The sequence below is a fragment of the Harpia harpyja genome, chromosome 15, assembly GCF_026419915.1.
Source record: "Harpia harpyja isolate bHarHar1 chromosome 15, bHarHar1 primary haplotype, whole genome shotgun sequence".
In the NCBI taxonomy this organism is placed as follows: domain Eukaryota; kingdom Metazoa; phylum Chordata; class Aves; order Accipitriformes; family Accipitridae; genus Harpia; species Harpia harpyja.
In genome coordinates, this window is record NC_068954.1 from 2,393,028 (window position 1) to 2,407,462 (window position 14,435).

At 45.5% G+C, this 14,435-nt stretch overlaps 1 protein-coding gene across 15 annotated transcripts in view; it reads left to right on the plus strand.

Annotated features, from left to right (window-relative positions):
* The window catches only part of EXTL3 (exostosin like glycosyltransferase 3), a 160,074-nt gene that overhangs the window by 92,494 nt on the left and 53,145 nt on the right, over positions 1-14,435 (plus strand). For 5 of the 15 annotated variants that reach the window (XM_052809913.1, XM_052809907.1, XM_052809914.1 and 2 more), the window contains one exon: positions 3,872-3,966. The exons of 8 other annotated variants lie outside the window; for them this stretch is intronic. The gene's annotated coding sequence lies outside the window, so the exon portion shown is untranslated. Of the gene's footprint in view, positions 1-3,871; positions 3,967-8,448; positions 8,608-9,136; positions 9,326-12,641; positions 12,662-14,435 lie in introns of those variants that run through there. 2 more of the 15 variants (XM_052809915.1, XM_052809920.1) reach the window with 2 other exon arrangements.

Consider the following 14,435-nt stretch of genomic DNA (forward strand, 5'->3'; position numbering starts at 1 on the left):
TGTGGAGCGATGGGGAAGCAGGACTTGAGTTGAGTCATATGATTAGTCTGGTGCCCAAAGTAACGTACTGCTTTGACCAAGAATGCCCCAGTTCGTTCTGCTCTCCCACAAAGTAACGTCCCCCTCCCTTTTTCCAGGTTAGTTCTGATAGTTGGATCTGGAAGCGAGTCCTCTGCTGGGCAAGCAGCCAGCAGACATCTCAGCAGTGGATGTTGTCTACCCTCCAGCCCCATGGTGTTCGGGGCAGCTGGATGAAGACCTGCATCTCTTACCAGCTTGGTCTAGTGGGGAGAAGTGGTTGGGGTGGTCTCTGAGTGCAAGTTCAAGGCACTGCTGATGCAGATTAAATCGCTTTTTGATCGTCTGTAGAGGAGAGTCCAGCAGAACGCTGGGGTGGTGTTTGGACAGAAAGTAGATGCCTGCTGTCTTGGGGATCTTCAAAACTTTTCTCCTTTTGCCAGCGCTGTTTGATGCTTTCCTGGGTTGGGTCTGCGCCAGCCACGTTGTGCTCCAGTCCTCTGCTTATCCCCTTCAGGGACTGGCACAACAGGGAAGCGTCATTACCTGCCTTTGATTGATGGGGCAGCACTGGGCATGGTGAAATAAATACCCCAGGGATATCTGGTGTCTCCTCTCCATCTCCTGGGACCAGGTCTGGAGGAGGCAAGCACCCCAGCCTGCTTCTGCTGGGTCCCGTGTGTGTGGCAGCAGCAACTCGGTGAGCTGCATTTCAATCACAGCACACGTTACAGAGGAGCTAATTTTTGTGCGTAGGGATGAGGCTTGTTTAGAAGCAAATTAGCGCAAGGTCTCCTTCAATGCCTAATTACAGTGTGTGCTGTCCATCCAGATCCCATCCCATGGAGAGCCCATTGCACGGTACCATGCTTGATTTTAGCCCAAGGGACATGAAGCAGCATGTTGCCTGCCATGTCGCAGCAGATGTGTGCCAGAGCGCTGCTGGCTCCCACTGATGGCGGGGAGAGTCACGATGCATGTATGTGTATGTGCATGTGTTTTGGCAGAGCTGCAAAAATCAGCATTTACCACGTATTACAGAGCCACCTCCCATTCTGTCAAGCAAGAATAACATCAGAGAAAGTGCATGTCCCTGTGAGGGAACAATTTGGTAGCAATCAGCAGTTGTTGACTCTTGAACAGCTTCTGCTGGTCCAGCCAGTTCTTTAAAGGCTGGGGTTTTTTGGCCTTTTTTTTTTTTTTTTTTTTTTTTAAATGGTAGCTTGCTAAGGGCCAGATATTGTTGTGACAGTACCTCTAAAATCCTTAAGCTGCTTGAATCACTCCAAGGAGCCAAGCAATAAAAGAGCTAGAATAAAATGTATCCCACAATGTCCTTCACTTTTGCTGACAGCTGCAGTTTAAATTACTGGTGCAACCTTTTAGCATAGCTTGCTTGTAAAAACTAATAAAAAATAAAATTAAGTCATAACAGCTACTTGCCACTGCTTCTCTGATGGGGAGTAGGGAGAAACTGCCTTTCTTTTCGGGTGAGCCTGTGCTAATGTACTATTATTGCTGTTAATATTGTATTCTGATCACTGTCATTAATATATGCTGTAATTTTTACATTATATAAGTTACACAGTGTTTATTAGAGAAGGGGCTTTGCTTTTATCGTAAAGTAGCATTTAACCCATGAGCACCCTAATGTTTTTCAGAGCTTACATTAGAATTACGCTTCTAAAAAAAACCCTAAGCTCTTGGGAGAGTGGTTCATTTGGCTAATGTGAATTTGGGCATCGCATTTCCAGGTGCTCTGATTCCTTGGGTCCTTTGCCCCAGGTGTTCAGAGTTTCAGGGACCCAGAATGATTTGTGACTTCGAAAAAAATAATTTAACCAATGTGGATTTTTATTTTGTAAACTGTACGCATTCAAAGCTTGTGATAAAACATTTCCAGATCTCAAAGAGCCAGCGAGGGTTGCGTACAGATGCTGGGTTTGCGTAGTGTGGGTGAGTGTTGAAGCGTGCATTTTGCAGGGCATGTTGAAATGAAATCCTCAGCTGTGGCTGTTGAGTAACATCTTCACTCGTCATTTCTAGAGAGCTCTGGAAAGAGTTTTGCAGTCCAGGGAAGAGCGAGGGCCAGAGGGGTCATGGCAGTTAGTTCCTATTTCTGCAAACATCTTGGAGCCTTGTGCAGATGGAAACGTGCCACGTCCTGCAGCCTGCCAAGAGAGAGAAGAGCTATGTTCATGATGCGTTTTACTTCTTCGTAGCCCAGAGATGTAGGCACTTGGGAAGCGTTTTGCTAGCCAAAGTGAAAAGGATGGAGGCAGCCTTTATAAGCAGCTGCCAGTCTCATCACCAGAGCCCAGCACCAGCCCCCAAGGATCAGCACCAGCCCCCTGCCAGGAGTGGTGGTGGAGCTGGGACTGTGTGAAAGGCTGCGAGTATGGAACGCATTAGTAAGAGTAGGGGTGGGAGGAGGGACGCTTGGGACACTCCGCTTGTACTGGCCGCCAAAACTGTGACTGTCCGAAAGGCTGTGTAGGAGGGTGAAGGCAGGATGTGGACGGCCCTGATGTGCAGTGCTTTTTGTTCTGAAACAAAAGCAAATGCCACCTACAGCAAAGGCATCACCCACTGATTTATAGTGCTGAAGCCTTGGACTTTGGTTAGCAAAAGGTATTTTATTTTGTTTCCGTTTTCTATGTGTTTAGCTGCTGAGATCAGACAGCTGTTCACAGCAGAAGTGTGTCTGAGGGAGGATTTGAGCTAGGGAAAAAGCTGGATGAAAAATCATTGTGAGTTATTGGGTTTGAGGCTGAAACTGGTGGGTGGAGCTCATGGTATGTCATGCAACAGGTCAGACTGGATGGCTTGCAGACTGGATGGCTTTGACCTTGGTGCTTATGGAATCTGGCTTTTTGTTTGTTGTTGTTTTTTGGTTTTTTTGTGGGAAATGCTCAAGTGCATGTGACTTGAGAGCTATCAGTTGCCAGGTGTTGCAGTGGAAATGATTTCTGTGAAGGGAGCAGAGAACATCTGCAAGCTGGCTTTTAGCTGATGGAGCACAGAGCTGGTGACCCACATCTCATCCCATTTAGCTGCAAAGGATTTGAAATATCACTTCTCCAGGTCGTCTCGTTTAGAGAGAGGTGTCAGCAACAATGTTTGTAAAGTGTGCTGATCATTTACCCCTTCAGTTCTGCTGCTGTAGGTTGTACTGGCTCTTACGAAGCAAAGTATCCTTATCTCTGCCTTCAGGTAGTGGGCCAGGGTTTGGTGGAGTGAAGGTAACTCAGCAAGTCAGTGGCAGGGCTGACAACCAAGAGCATATCTCACATCCTTCTTCTGGACCTGGCTGTCCCTGTAAGTGTGCATACTGCCCTTATAAGTCAAAGTATCAAATTCAGGTACGGGAGGCTCGGAGTTCATTTTCCTGATGTTCATGCAATGGAAGGTGCTCAGGCCAGGAGTCCAGGTCATCAGAACTTTGCTTGGGGAATTTTGGCCGGTTTGCTTTTTGTTACGGATGCCCTGCACTCCCTTTGTGAGTCTCTGCTGTGCTGAGGAATATGCAGGAGCTGAGGATGTGCATCATTGCTCTAGGCATCGTAGCACCCAAGGAGGTGTCCTTTGCCTTGGGCCTAATCCTGTGACTATCTCCTCAGCAGCTGTCCTCCAGCCTCCAATACTCTCCAGCAGCCCAGATTGTCAAGCCCATGGGAGCTTTCAGGCTTACGACCGACTATGTCATGAATCTCTCATCTGTTTGGAGATGGTCTGGAAGCAGTGTTCTTAGCCAGTGTGCTAATAGGCAACCTCTCTTGCACAGTGCCTCTAGGCGATGGCTAATATGTTTCTTAAGTATATGTGGTTTTGTTTGCGTTTTTATATTAAACAGGAGAAGAACCCTTGAGATCAATGCTGGGAGAAAGAAGAAAGGTAGTGAAGGAGTCGATGTGTGATGCGGGACAGGTCTGAGCCAAGGTGCAGAAGGTAAAGCACAAACGAGCACTGCAGTGTTAGTCTGCTCCATGCCTGGCATTAGATTGCTCTTCCCTTGCTGTATTTTAACACAGCCTACCAAAACATCTCTGCACTCTTAGCAACACTCTTTCTTCTCCCCATAGTCAAGTTAAAGTAACGGTGAAATGGGCAAAGCTTGTAAAGTTGGGCAGCACCAGTACCAGTGTCACCCATGGAGTCTTAATCAAGCCTCTTACATATTTTTTTGGCCATCTACTTCTATTTAATCATCTATTATTTGCTGAAAGTTTTAGCCAAATTCAGTTGGCAGAGCCGCAGGCAAAGAAGTGGCATTTCACAATATTCTCTTTTCAGCAGTTTAAATTGTGATTTTAGAAGCAGTGTTGAATGTCACTAATGGTCTGAGCTCGCCGGCTCAGTGTCTGGATGCCTCGGGAGCCAAATCCCTGCACACAGCTCAGTTGGGGGAGTTGGGCTCTGAAACTGTGTGCGTGATCTGAAAATTTTTCTTCTTTAGCATGGTTCATGGGGCAGATTCTTGTCCTAAAACACTTTGTAACCAAGGTAGGTTCACTGTGTAAGGATTAGCCCATGGGTGCTGATGCGCAGCTATTGCGGCGGTGTGTGGCTGACTGGGAACCGTAGGCAATCTCATTGCAGAGGCTAGAGATTGTTGCCAGCAGCACATTCCTCATTCTCCAGTTTTCCTCTCACTCCTGTAATGAAGCCAGAGGATGAGATTTTGTGCCCTTTGCTCCTTCAGGCAAACTCCTGAGTATTGTCAAAACTGCTGATGGATTTGGGCTTGAGCAAAGGTGTCAAGTGCGAAGCAAAGTGGCTGGAGCATGGAGTTGCTTCTGCCTTTGCCAGGGAGCAGTGTTTTCTGGCAGAGACGCAAGGGCACCAAGAGGCAGTTGCATCCTATGCAAAGCTACTCTGGCAGCCTGAGTTTTTGAGTAGAGGTAGCACATGGGTTGTTACTGGGAGCCACCACAGTTATTCAAGTTGGGATTTGGCTGCCAGATCTAACTCCTGCTCTTAGGAAAACTTGGATGAAATGTAATGGCCCGTGATACAGCAAGAAGCAGGCTAGGTGCTCTCAGGGTTCCTTTTGGCCTTGAACTCTACTAATCTGTGAAAAAAATCACAGCTGCATCTCTAATGACACATGACCAATTCAAGCCCCTGTTTTGACTTGCTGTCAGAAGATTTCTCCTGGAGCGCTGTGTCCTCGTGTGTCATGTTTGGAGCATCTGCTCCGTATATAGTTGGGTTGAACCGTTTCCAGCAGACTTAGCAACTGTGATGGTGATTTCCTCCAGGAAATCCAACCATGCAGGCTAGTGTTTAGCTTATGGGTTTGTGGTAATCAAGCCATAATGGCACTCTTCTAAGTTGCCGGGTTTTTGGTTTTTTTTAACCTGTTAGCTGTCTCCCCACCCCCAACGACATATCTGTACATCTAGGGGGGGGTTTTCTGCCTTGTTCAAGTGAAAGAGTAAATCCTTTTTGATTTATTCCAGAGCAGCCTTCAAGCTCAGCTCCTGTGAGAGCCTGCTGACTTTGAGTTCAAAAGATCTCATGTCTTTGAGGCCAGGCTGTGGTCTTCCATCTTGCCTCAAAGTTAAACTGAAAGAGAAAATTCTTTTTTTTTTTTTTTTTCTTAAAAAGAGAAAGAGAGAAAATAATCATGCTGTGTAAGGGAATCGGTCTTACCTGCAGCAGAAGAGAATGCCAACGTGCAGAATTTCAGGTTAAAATCTGGTTGTTTAGCAAAGGCTTTATTTTCAAGCACCTAGCATGTTGTTTAGTAAGTGTTCTGTAGAGATAAATATTTCCTTTTAAAGTAGTGCTGTTGGCTGGCTGGGATCCAGCCTGTGATCCTACATTAAAGCATTTTTTGGTGTTTAAACCGCTACATTACCATGGTGGCTAGAAATGGTAGTTCTGATCCCTGATTTCCTGCAGATCTGCAGATAACAAGGTCTGGCTCAGGCCAAGTTTTACATGTGCTAGCTAACTTCTGAGTTCAGTCCTTATGTCTGTGCTGAATTTCACCGCGGGCAGGAGTGTTGGTCACTGGCATAGTTGCCTTGTTGCCTAGTTGATGTTTCCAGGAATGAATGCTAAAAGATAGGCCAAGGACACCACACTTCAACACTTAGGCTTAACATCTGCATCAGTCTCTGCATTTTGTTTTCCTTGCTGCCCGACTCGAGGTGTTTGGAGGTGGAAGCGAAGCTGCTCGAATGTGGGCTCTAGCACACGCGCCAAATAAGAAAGGCTTGCCCTAAATGTGGATTTGTAATGCTTAACTTCTAACGTCATTCTGTGGAGCAATATTAAATGTGTCCAACAGTTGTTGTGCATATCAAATGACTGTCTTGACATACCAGAGGGGTTGGGTGTGGTTGATACCTTAAAATGCCTGTTATGCTGGACACTATAGTGATGAGTATGAAGTATTAAGGGCTATACCAAAAATGAGCTGTGAACCTTGAGAGGAGGTGGAGACAGGTAACTGGCACATATATATATATGTATGTGTATGTATTTATATGCATGTATAGAGCAAAATAAGTATGTAAGAGCTATTATATGCTAGCTTTCTTCCATAGGTCCCTGCTTAGTCCAAATTTATGCAGTTGTTGCTACAGCTGTGTATTTGGAAGGGCAGAGGTAATAGATGGAAGACCTTTAATATGCAGGGACCCTCCTTTAAACAACAGCTCTTCTGAGCAAGGTGACCTTGGCTCTGCTTCTAACTTGGGAAACCAGCAATGCAGTGGAAAGGAGATGCTGATCAGTGCAGTGAAGGCTCGGTCAGATGCCAGCAGGAGATAAAACACAGGTTGGGTTGGTGGAGTTTTAACTACAAGTGAGGTTGTCAGGCTTGCCATGTAAAACTGTGGGTGCTCTCCCAAACTTGTATGTATTGAATATATACCTGGGAGGTGTGTGTCTGTTTTCTTTAAAAAGCTCCAATGTTGGTACGGCATACTGGGGAGAAAAACAGCTTTCTTACCTGCCTCCAAGCAACACAATGATTTGTTGGCAGCGTAAGTGACAGCTCAGCTAGCCCTTACAGGCATGGTGAAAGTCTCATGTGATGTTTTGCAAGCCACTCTCATCAAACTCTTCATTTTCAGAAACCCTTTCTTTCAAAGTTTTACTGTCCCGGGAATGTGTGCATGAGAACACCTTGGTGTTTATACCCCCCTTTTGGAAAAAACACATCTAGAAAGCCAGCTGAAACTGCAGTCATTTTCTGACATGTCTGTGTACAGTAAATCCACGCAGCTCAGGTTATGATACAGGGACAGGTAATAGACTGACTCTTCTTTTGTTCTGTTCACCACTTCTGCTCTTTCTTCAGCAGAGAAAAACCGCATATCGACCTTCTCCCACAAACCTGTGTTCTGAGCCAGCAATAAAGTAGGAAAATGTTTTTTCCCAAATCTAATTTGAAACATGATGACTGGACCATTCTTAAACAGCTTCCAACTTAACAATAAAGAAACTTCATAGAGTGCTTGGCAGGAGCCTCTGTACATAATTTAGATCATAATCAGATGCATTAACACATTTTATATGGATCTCATGGGGGCCAAGAAGACGAGGTGTGCTGGGTAATTTCTTTCCAGATTTCTTTACCTGATTGTTTATTACTCTTGGGGACTTCATTTGTGGTCCAAATGTCACCAGCAGAATCCTGCTGCTTCATGTGTCTGCATTTAGAGTAGCTAGTAGCAAGGCTTCAAATAACCTAATTGGCGTGTTATCATCAGTCTTTCCATCTGTGTGTGTCAAAGGGAGGGTGGAGAGTATGTGGGGAGGGAGAGAGGCAAGAGGAACAAAAGCAAGGACCCAATTCTGCAAATCACTGAGCTTCCCCTGTGCCTGCAGCTCAGTGGGAGGGAAGGTGCTGAGAGTTCTCGACGAGTAGCATGTTTCCCGCTGAGTACAATCATGAGCTCTGCTTCTAGAGAACTGCACGGGGGAAGCACTCCCTCCCCACCTTTTCATTTTAGCTGTTAAACATAAGTAGCTCTAATTTTATAAAGCTTCTGAAAGCTTTTCAGCACTGTGTGCAAAGAAACTATCATATATCATCCCCATTGCTTCATTGTTTTGTCGTGAATCCACCCATGCCAAAAGCATCCTTGTTGTGAAATCTCTCCTTTGACAGAAAATTCTGTTGCTGCTTTGATAAATGATGTTTTGGATTTCTTTCTGCTCTGCTGGTTTGTATTATCCCCTCAAAAAGTGGGAAGTGAAGTTCTCTGTCACTTCACTGTCTCCTTTATACATGCTGAAGTAATAACCCTTGCCATGTGTTTCATGGGTATTTATTTATTTTTAAATGCTGTGAACCAGTGTAACATCAGGATTCCCAATCCTTCCCCAGCTGTGGGCTGTTGAGGCCAAGCTCTGCTCCAAGATGCACAGCTCAGGGTTGGGAGCCTGGTTGCCAAGGCACAAGGGGATGCTCCTGGGTGCTGGGACTCGCTAGCCCAGGGTGTAACCCACCCAACGGTGGCCTCGGCTGGCTACCACCGACCACATGATCCCCAGCCATGGACCAGAAGTCGGCAGAACCAGGAGCTGAACCCGCAAGGCAGGTCGGATGTGGCCGCTGTGTTCAGGAAGGTGAGAAAGTTTAAGAGCATGAAAGTGGCTGGATTACACCAGCTCGACTCAGGGCCAGAGAACAGGCGGGTGTACTGGCGCAGCCTCGGAGCCAGGGCAGCCCATACCAAAACCACAGAGCCCTTCTTTCCCCTTTTTCCAGTGATAATGATACTGAAAACCACTCCTGGCTGGAAAGCCACAGTGTTTTACTGGCACGCAGCAAAGGAGTGCTGTGGCATGGTACTCTGGGTGCTGTGCACAACCTACAGGCAAACTGTGCCAACTAAAACCCTTGTGGCCAAACCAGGTTTGAGTGCAGAAAGATCCTTTGGAGGACAGAGCAGAAGCACTGATTTCTGTTTGCCTCTTTCTTTTTATTTTTTTCCTTAGTAATTGTTTATCAACATTTTCCCAGGCAATGATGAAACTCAGCATCCCAGAGTAGCTGAGATTTGTAAAGTGACTTTTACAATGGAACATAATGATGATGAAGAAATGAGTATCCTTAAAAATCAGAGGTGATTGGGTTGCTGACTTTCCATTTCAGGTACTAAGCGAGTCCCTGTGTTTCATCCCTGTAACACCAGCATGTTGTGCTGTTGAAATGTTGACAGGGAGAAAGGAGAGGGTGAAAAGCTGAGTCACCCAGTGCTTCTCCCACAAACACCTGCCTTTCCATGGATTTTCCAGCGAAGTACTGAGGAACAGCATTACTTGCAGGATATCCTGCTCGAGGGTATAAAAGTTACGGTAGTTGAGCTCTTCTGAACAGACCCTTTCCCCTCCATCTCCTGCTTATTTTGAATCATGAGAGCATCAGAGCAGGCTGATACAGGTTTCAGAGGGTTTGTGCAAGCAGGGCAGGCAGGCGTATACAAGAGAGAGAAAATATCCCCAGTCCCTTTGCTATTTATAGCCAGTTCACAAGCAGTTTCCTTGCTTCCAGTGCCCAAATTACCAGCTGTGACTGATGTATTCTCCTTTGGTCAGCAGCATGTACAGCGACCAACTTGTCTTGACAAGCTTGGGGGGTTATCGGTTCAGCTGAGGAAGTTAACGCAGTGGCACGCTGAGCAGCACTGCTCTGCTCGCTCTGTGGTTTGGCTGGGGCACAGACACGCTTGCTTGGTTGGGCTGTGGAAGGAGGTCTGAGCTTGCCGGGGTGGTGAAGGAAAAGGAGTGTTTTGTTTCCTATTTGCTTAACATCTGCTTGGTCTGGACTTCAGAATTATTGATGTTCAACCTGTCTTTGTACCAAAACACTGCGACTGTTCGAACAATTGCTCAGCTGAAACTATTGGATTACCTCTCGCTAAAGCATTATTTGATTTGGCTTTCTGTTTTGTCAAGCCTCTGAAGATAGTAGCTTGCTTTAGCCTTTCATCTTGAGATAGCATGAAAGAAGCTGCCATCCAGAGGGGATGCACTGCTGCCTTCTGTGAGTCAGAAGCACCATGGCTTATCTGTGTGGCATAGGACCCATACAGCCTTCACCTGCCTTCTCCTTTATATCCTGCACATGTTGCTTAGCTGGGTAAGAATTTTGTTTGCTGAAGACCTGCCAGGTGCTGACCTGTTCCTGCTAGATCACAGCTGCTATTTTCTCTTGGTACATAATTTGGGTAGCATGTTATGGCTCAGGCCTTGCATCTGAAAAAAAAAGATGGTGAAACTCTTCCAGTGATCTTGTCCATGTGGCTATATGCTGAAATGCAAGGGGGAAAAGTGTTGCTTTTCTGCTGCATGGTTCACTTGTGTGGCCTGGCAGGCCCTTCTCATGTATGGGGAGAAGAGCAGAACTGCTGCTGAGTGGGGGAACTGAGAAATTTAGGTTCTCTTTTGCCTAATTTCAGGTGAATATACTCTGCTATTTGGGGGACGCTGTTTAAGCATCACAAGGAAGGGCACAGACATAAATAAGGCAGAATGGGAAAGGTAAAGTAAACTCTTCTGATGGTTGGAAATGGGAAGAAAGTGCTTTTTTTTTTTCTTTTCTTTTTTTTTTCCTGTATTAGGCAGTAGGAAGCTGACAGTTGTGTATGTGTGTGGTTGCCCTCCACTGGTTGATACTAGAATGACCTCCCTATATCAGAGACTGGTTTTGGCCAAGATCAGTGAGTTTCTTCAGATTGACTTTGAAGAGAATCAGGAGCGTTTTAGATGCAGGGATGGGTTGTTGAGAACTGGTCAGTGCGGCTGCTCGCTCTTCATCTGCAAAGCCACCCTGGGCAAGAGGCAACTTCTGAGCTGGTGAAGCAGGAGGAGTCATCCAGTGCCAAGGGATGCACAAAAGCAGACTCCGTCACTAAACATGGCCAAGTTTTGCAGAGGGGTGCCGGTGCTTGCATCAGTGTAGTCAGAGCTTGGAGAGGCTGCAAAATACATGTTGCTGCAAGACGTGGCTCTGAGAAATCTGTCATAAAGGCCTGGTGACCCCACGGGGCACGTCGTACATCAAAACAGGCAGCATACCTCTTGCTTCCTGGTCTGTTCAGCGGAGTAGGCTTGAGTTATGCATCAGGCTGAGAATTATGTGACAGTCTTAGTTACCAAATTGTTTGCTGACCTTCAGTTTTATGAAAATAATCTAAAAGTGAGTTTATCAGCACTTAAATGGCTCTTACAGTGAAGAAGCAGAGGCTTAGAGGATTTAAGGGAACTGCTTCCAGCACTTGTGATTTCCACTTGGTTCTGTTATACCGTGTCCTTGAAGGTTGCTGACATTGACTAAGTCAGGTAATCCTGGTCAGCAAAAACAGTGACTTGTGGTTTTAGGTTGTTTTTTTTTTTTTTTTCCTTCTGGATCAGGACCAGCAAACTCAGGAAGATAGCTGTGTGCCTTACAAGACCATATTAAGGGTGAAAACTTTGCTCTGCACTTGAAACCACTACAAAGTGTGTATACTAGGAACTATAGATTTTTGTCGTCTGTGGATTTTGGCAAGACAGCTGTTAGAGCAAGCTGAAAGGAAAATGAACCTGAGAGGAGCTTTTGACTTTGGTGGAACTCAGTAGGTACACTTTCTAGTAACAACACAACACATTTCTAAAAAAAAAATCCCAAACCTGGTGACACCTAGAATTCAAAGGCAGCATCTAATCCATTCTTTTTTCCTCCCGCTAAAGCAGCCAGATGGGATCCAGTCTGGGATGTGCATGCCTTGTGTATTTCTCTGCATGTTGGATACATGAAAGGATTTGGGGAAATGATTATGCAGTGGTTGAGCAGAAGGATAGGAGCAGAGGAATCCTTAAAAGGATGTCTCTTAAAATGTCTTTTAATGTCAGCCCAACCCATTTAATCTCACAGTGTTGCTCTCATGAATGTTTTATCACCTCCTACAGGTATTAAGTCTTATGACACCACTGAAGCACCTCGAATTTTAAAGTGGAAGTGGTATATGTGTCTTAATTGAACAGATGTATTCCTCTGTCAAGATGTAAACTTTAGAGAGAAGGAAGCACAGTGTGCTGGGAGACCTCCCCCTGTCGCCAGGTCATCTGTTCAATGAAGAGCTTACAAAGAGTTATTTTTGTTATACATTACAGCTTTATCTAGTTCACGTATCTCTAGGAGAGACTTCCACCTTCTCTTTGGCATTTCTTTGAATCATAGAACTAATCAGGTTGGAAAGGACCTCTGAAGGTCTCTAATCCAACGTCCTGCTTGGAGTAAAGCTAACCACAAAGGTAGATGAGGTTGCTCAAGGCTTTGTCCAGTTAAGGCTTGACCATCGCTGGGGTGTAGAGTCTACCACCTCTCTGGGTTCCTGTTCCAGTCATTTCTTTTCCCTCTGTATATGCAGTCATAGGAGACTACATCAAAAGCCTTGCTGATGTCAAGGTAGTCAACGTCAACTGCTGTACACTCATCTACCAAGCCAGTCACTTGGTTACAGAAGACAATCAGATCAGTGAGCTACAATTTGCCCATGGTACTTCTGTGCTGTTGTTCCCAAGCACCTTCTTGCCATCCATGGCCATGGGAATGGCTTCCAGGATGATTTGCTCCATCTGTCCCTGCCCACAGACTTCTGCCAGCAGCAAGGTGCCATGCAGGCAGCTGGGCAGGGTAAGTGCAGCCTTTCCAGTTGCATTGCTGTCCTCTTTATGCCTAGCTCTGAGATACGAATACTCTCAAGAGTGAGTTTGTGTTGTCAAAGTTAATGCTTGGAAACTTAGATAACCTTGGCTTCGTCTTGACTTGGCTGCTCTCAGGCTTTCATTGCCTTAGCTAATAAAGCCTTTACAATTGCTTAGAGACACTTAAAGTTGTTAGTGTTTAAATAAAAGGATTAATTTCAGGCATCCTGCTGCTAAACTTGTATGTTTGAATTTTGAAAAAGTGCGTTTTCTCTGTGAGGTGCAAACAGGCTCTGAAAACCAGTTAACTTTTATCAGCTAAATGGACTGTAACTCCTTGTGAGGAGCCACTGAACTCTTTGGCATCGATTTACACTTGCCAGGCAATGGAAACAATTACGTTGCCTCCATGAAGAATAAATAGAGAGGGGTCTTATGGCATGAATATAGGAAGGTGCATCAGGAACGCCTGCACTTTAAACCTACTACTGCTGTTGATTTTACTGATGATTGAGTCGGTATTGTAACATTTCTGTGCCTTGGTTTCCCTGCCTATAAATTACTTATGTCTTCCTTTTGGTTTATTGGGGACTGCTTGGCTATCATGTATAAAATGCTGTCAAGGTAGGGTGCCAAGTGAATACAAACTATTTTATTTTTAGTGCCTTTTGAAATCTTGGACTTTTTGTTCTCCCTTTTATCTGTCTCTTTCTTTTTAATCACAAAAAATGGAAATAAACTCAATCACAGCTGTTGCTGGAGAAGAATCATTAGGCCCATCCAGCTGGCTCTCTTGGGGCCAGCATGGGATTGTTCCCTATGCTGCATTTCAAAAGTATTTTATCTCCTTTAGTCTTGTGTGTGTGCGGAGTGATGAGCGTCTTTCACTTCTGTCAGCTCTCTTCATTGATCCAAATGGAAAGGACTATTTTTAGGTGGCTGTAAGTAAACGGACATCAGGCACCACAGAAAGGGAACTGGGTTATTTTTGGAAACCCATCAGCAGCCTTTCTGGCAGGTCCTGCTGCAAGTTTTGTCTTCGGTTGGGCTGACTCAGGTTGTGGTATCAGTTCCCAAGGTTGTGAACCTGGTTTCTTGGGTGTGATTTGCAGTCCAAATCGGGAATTAGCAGCTGCTGGAGATTGTCTTGATGGCATCGGTTTATGGGAGTTAATTCCCCCTAAACCAGCCTGGCTTGGAGGGATGCAGGGTGATGATTGAGCTGGACATTTTGGGGCAGAAGATGAGGTCAGCATAGGGGCAACAGGTGAAATCCACCTCGAGTGGACACATGCCTGTGGAGATGGCCTCGCAGTTTGAGCCCTGGACAAATGTGCAGAAGACTTGTTATCTGTTAGTGGCAGGTTTTGGTGTGCTCTTGGGCAATTCACTTGCGTTTATTATGCTTCAGTGAATTGCAGAAGGATGACGTTTTCTTGGTTTTGCTTAGTCTTTTTCATAAGCATTTTGGGACAGCTTCGATCTCTCGCTGAATTTGCCTGCGGAGCTTGCCTGTGCTGCATGGAGCCATTAGGCACTCCAGGTACTCGGCTTTGAATGTGTGAGTTGGTGTCCGTGGGGGCAGTGACTAAACCTATGCCATTGCTGGTTGGAGAGCTTGAAAAGCCCAAGCAGAAAACGCTGTGTATGTGATTTAGTTGCACATTATCTTCTCTCTCTCAGCAAAGACCCAAGTCTAATTTCAAAGGTCAGAACATGCTCTCACCTGGGTGTTCCAGGCCTTTTATAGAGCAGTGGAAGGC